Source organism: Apium graveolens, chromosome 11 (assembly GCF_009905375.1).
Source record: "Apium graveolens cultivar Ventura chromosome 11, ASM990537v1, whole genome shotgun sequence".
NCBI classification, from domain to species: Eukaryota; Viridiplantae; Streptophyta; class Magnoliopsida; order Apiales; family Apiaceae; genus Apium; species Apium graveolens.
Genome location: NC_133657.1, coordinates 53,144,381 through 53,149,792, shown reverse-complemented (window position 1 = coordinate 53,149,792; position 5,412 = coordinate 53,144,381). Strand labels below are relative to the sequence as shown.

The 5,412-nt window shown below is 42.1% G+C and overlaps 1 non-coding gene across 1 annotated transcript; it reads right to left on the bottom strand.

Moving 5' to 3' along the window:
- Positions 1-1,357: 1,357 nt before the first annotated feature.
- On the bottom strand, positions 1,358-1,464 carry LOC141699590 (small nucleolar RNA R71). The gene has a single exon (XR_012566035.1). It is a non-coding gene; the product is annotated as a small nucleolar RNA R71 (small nucleolar RNA).
- Between the last annotated feature and the right edge of the window lie 3,948 nt (positions 1,465-5,412).

The following is a 5,412-nucleotide window of genomic DNA, read 5'->3' as shown; positions in this document are numbered from 1 at the left end:
TAGTGTGTGATGATTGCATGCTATCTAGTATTGGTTGTGCGTATTCGTCTTATGTGCGTCGCGAACATATAAGATAGGGTGTTAATCTCTTGTGAAGCGACGGTGGATCTTGAGATTTAGAACTTGCCATGCCAGCATAGGTTCATGTACGTTGTGCATGATTAGTGGGTAACTCTAACAGTTTTATTTGCCCTATGTAATCAAAAGGAATAACTTGTGCTTAAATTGTTGTGTTGTCAATTTCTGTAGACATATAGGAACTCAACATGATTGATGACTATTCAACTTCTATCTTAATTGTGGATGCTTGGTAGAATGGTATTAGTACAATGAAAGTTGGCTTTTATCAGTTTCGTGTTATTCGATTAATATCATCACTGTCACATGCTAAAGGTAATAACAATGGCTATAGAAGGAAGTAATAATGAAGTTGTGATCTCATGAGTGTTTTATTATTGATAAATTGAAGTGTTAGTTAAGTGGTTAATTAAGTAGTTAATTATAGTTAATATTTAATCAACAATTTTAAGTGTTATTATCTTAACATTGAGAAGTAATCATACATTGGTGAGTGAGTTTAATTAGACAATAAATTAGTCTGAGTCTCTGAGGGAACGAACTAGAAAGTATTCTATATTACTTGCGAACACGTATACTTGCGTGAATATTAGTGCGTGTTTTCGCCCTAACAAGTTTTTGGCGCCGCTGCCGGGGACTCGGCGTATTTGTTTAGTTTATGTACTTACCATCATTGGTCTTTAGGACTCAGTGATTAGGACGTAGTAGTTAATTACTCTTTTCGGTTGTGTTTCAGGTACTTTAGCAAGCGTTTATGCAAACTCGTTCTCGTGCTCGCAAGAGGACCTTAGATACAGCTGAGGAGAAAGACGAAGTTCTTGATACTCCGGAGAAGTTAGATTTTGAGGATTCGGATTCAGGAACTGAGCAGAAAGAACCAGTAAACATGGGAGATCGTATTGTTCAAGCTGATCCAGCTCTTATGGATTTTTCTCGGCCTAAAATTGATGACATTCAGTCAAGCATCCTTCATCCGGCTATTCAAGCTAACACCTTTGAAATCAAGCCGGGCACTATTCAGATGGTGCAGAATTCTGTTTCTTTTGGTGGAGCGGCAACTGAAGACCCCAACATGCACATAAGGAATTTTGTCGAGATGTGCAGCACTTTTAAGTATAATGGCCTGACTGATGAGGCTATCAAGTTAAGGCTTTTCCCATTCTCACTAAGGGATAAGGCTAAAGACTGGTTACATTCTGAACCAGCTGGGTCCATCACTACGTGGCAAGATCTTGCACAAAAGTTTCTGGTGAAGTTTTATCCAATGGCAAAGACTGCTGCTATGAGGAGTGCTCTTACTCAGTTTGCGCAGCAACCTACAGAATCTATGTGTGAGGCTTGGGAACGCTACAAGGAAATGTTGAGAAAATGTCCACATCATGGAATGCCGGATTGGATGGTAATCACTGGTTTTTATAATGGTTTGGGGGCCCAATCTCGGCCCATGCTCGATGCAGCAGCTGGAGGCGCCTTATGGGCTAAAAGCTATACTGAGGCGTATAATCTTATCGAGACGATGGCTGCAAATGAGCATCAAAACCCAACTCAGAGGATGACGTCAGGCAAGGTAGCAGGTATTCTGGAAGTTGATGCAGCCACCGCTATTGCAGCTCAGCTCCAAGCGCTATCAATGAAGGTTGATTCTTTGGCTATGTATGGAGTTAATCAAATAGCTATGGTTTGTGAGCTTTGTGCAGGTTCTCATGCTACGGATTAGTGTTCTCTTGTCAACGAATCTGTTCAGTATGTGAATAATTATCAGTGACAACAGCAGCCTGTGCCAGCGACCTATCATCCTAACAACAGAAATCATCCAAATTTCAGCTGGGGGAATAATCAGAATGGTATTCAGCCAACATATCAGCAAGGAGTAAGTAAACAGTTTAACCCACCTGGATTCCAGCAACCACAGCAGTATGCTACAAGGCAATCATATCCTCAACAGGGAAGTGCAGCTGCACCTACTAGTGCTGATTTTGAGGAACTTAAGCTGTTGTGCAAGAGTCAGGCGGTTTCTATCAAGACCTTGGAAAATCAAATCGGTCAATTAGCCAATGCAGTGCTCAATCGTTAACCTGGCACTCTTCCCAGTGACACGGAAGTACCAGGAAGGAAGGAAGCTAAAGAGCAAGTCAAGTCTATTACCTTAAGGTCTGGAAAAGTAGCTGATGCTGAAAAGGCAAAAGAAGTCGAAGCTGAAGTTAGAGATGAAGAATCTAAGCAAAAGGAGAAAGCGGCGGAACCAAAGAAGACTACTGTTGAACACACTCTACCTGAGGCTAATACAGGGGAGAAACAGCTCTATCCTCCACCATCTTTTCCTAAGAGATTGCAGCAACAAAAGCTGGATAGACAGTTCGGGAAGTTTCTGGAGGTGTTCAAGAAACTTCACATCAATATACCTTTCGCTGAGGCTCTGGAACAAATGCCTAGTTATGCGAAGTTTATGAAGACTATTCTTTCAAGGAAGGTGAAACTGGATGACCTTGAAACCGTTGCTCTCACGGAAGAATGCAGCGCTGTTCTGCAGCAAAAGTTACCACCAAAACTGAAAGATCCAGGAAGCTTCACCATTCCTTGCACCATTGGCAATCTAACTTTTGACAAGTGCCTTTGTGATTTGGGAGCAAGCATTAATCTGATGCCGTTGTCAATCTTTAAAAAGCTGGATCTGCCTGTTCCAAAACCCACATACATGTCGCTACAATTGGCGGACCGTTCCATTACTTACCCAAGGGGCATAGTTGAGGATGTGCTCGTCAAGGTGGATAAGCTCTTCTTTCCTGCAGATTTTGTTATTCTGGATTTTGAGGAAGATAAAAAGATTCCCATAATCTTGGGGAGGCCTTTCTTGGCTACTGGCCGTACCTTGATAGATGTGCAAAAAGGGGAACTTACTATGCGGGTCCAAGATCAGGATGTGACCTTCAACGTATTCAAGGCAATGAAATTCCCTACAGAAGATGAGGAGTGTTTAAAAGTGGATGTGATTGATTCCGCAGTTACTTCGGAACTCGATCACATGCTAATGTCTGATGCATTGGAAAAGGCCTTAGTGGGGGATTTTGACAGCGATGATGAAGATAGCAACGAGCAATTACAATATCTGAACGCTTCTCCATGGAAGCAAAAGCTCGACATACCATTTGAATCTCTTGGTACTTCTGACCTTAAGAATGCTGAAGGGAAGCTCAAACCATCAATAGAGGAAGCACCTACCTTGGAGCTCAAACCATTACCTGAACACTTGAGGTATGCTTTTTTAGGTGATTCAGCTGACCTTTCAGGTAGTGAGGAAGACAAGCTCTTAAGGATTTTGAGAGAATTCAAATCGGCTATAGGATGGACCATAGCAGACATCAAGGGGATAAGTCCTTCATATTGTATGCATAAAATTCTGTTAGAGGAAGGTAGTAAGCCAACTGTGGAACAGCAGCGAAGACTGAACCCGATCATGAAGGAGGTGGTGAAGAAAGAAATTCTGAAATGGCTAGATGCAGGCATCATTTATCCTATTTTTGACAGCTCGTGGGTGAGCCCCGTGCAATGTGTACCTAAGAAAGGAGGTATCACTGTGGTTGCAAATGAAAAGAATGAGCTCATCCCTACTCGAACAGTTACAGGATGGAGAGTATGCATGGATTATAGAAAATTGAACAAAGCCACAAGGAAGGATCACTTCCCTCTCCCATTCATTGATCAAATGCTTGACAGATTGGCGGGACATGAGTATTTTTGTCTTCTGGATGGTTATTCCGGGTATAATCAGATTTGTATTGCACCAGAGGATCAGGAAAAGACTACCTTCACTTGTCCATTTGGCACATTTGCTTTTCGTACAGTTTCGTTTGGGTTATGTGGCGCCCCGGCCACCTTTCAGAGATGTATGATGGCTATATTCTCTGATATGATTGGAAATAACGTCAAAGTGTTCATGGATGACTTCTCCGTCTTTGGACACTCATACGATGAATGTTTGAATAATCTGTGCGCCGTACTCAAAAGATGCATGGAAACTAATTTGGTGCTTAATTGGGAGAAATGTCATTTTATGGTGCGTGAAGGCATTATCCTTGGGCATAAGGTCTCTAGCAAAGGTCTGGAGGTGGATAAGGCCAAGGTGGGAGTCATTGAAAATCTTCCCCCACCTAATTCGGTGAAAGGAATCCGTAGTTTTCTCGGTCATGCGGGTTTTTATCGGCGATTCATCAAGGACTTTTCAAAGATATCTAAGCCGTTGTACAATTTACTTGAGAAAGATGTGCCTTTCAAATTTGATGATGAATGTTTGGCAGCATTCGAGACTCTCAAGGAGAGTTTGATCACTGCACCAGTTATTACAGCACCAGATTGGACAGAACCGTTTGAGATGATGTGTGATGCGAGTGACTATGCGGTAGGTGCAGTTCTGGGATAGCGCAAGAAAAATCTCTTCCATGTGGTCTACTATGCGAGTAAGACTTTAAATGGGGCCCAATTGAACTACACCACTACTGAGAAGGAGCTTTTGGCTATAGTCTTTGGCTTTGAGAAATTTCGATCTTATCTGCTTGGTACGAAAGTAACAGTATTCACTGATCATGCAGCTATTCGCTATCTGGTTTCTAAGAAGGATTCGAAGCCGAGACTCATTCGTTGGGTGCTTTTACTTCAGGAATTTGAGTTAGAGATCAAAGATAGAAAAGGTACCGAGAATCAAGTAGCTGACCATCTCTCTAGGTTGGAGAATCCCGATTCTACTTCACAAGATAGGACGTTAATCAATGAATCTTTTCCGGATGAGCAGTTGTTTGCAATTCAGGAGGAAGAACCATGGTTTACAGATATTGTAAACTATCTTGTCAGCAATATAATGCCGCTTAATTTGACATCCGCTCAAAAGAAGAAGTTTCTGCATGAGGTGAAGTGGTATATGTGGGATGAACCATATTTGTTTAGACAGGGAGCTGATCAGATCATCAGGAGATGTATCCCGTTCTGTGAGACGGAGGGGATATTACGAGACTGCCATTCCACGGTTTATGGTGGACACTATGGAGGTGAGAAGACGACAGCTCGTATTCTGCAAGCAGGTTTTTTCTGGCCTACTTTGTTCAAGGATGCTCATCAGTTTGTTTTAAGGTGTGATCGTTGCCAAAGAGTGGGAAATTTGTCAAGGAAGGATGAGATGCCATTAAATGTGATGCTTGAAGTCGAGGTCTTTGATGTATGGGGAATCGATTTCATGGGGCCTTTTATCTCGTCTTGCAATAATCAGTACATCTTGCTGGCAGTCGATTATGTCTCAAAATGGGTCGAAGTTAAAGCTTTACCGACAAATGATGCAAAGGCAGT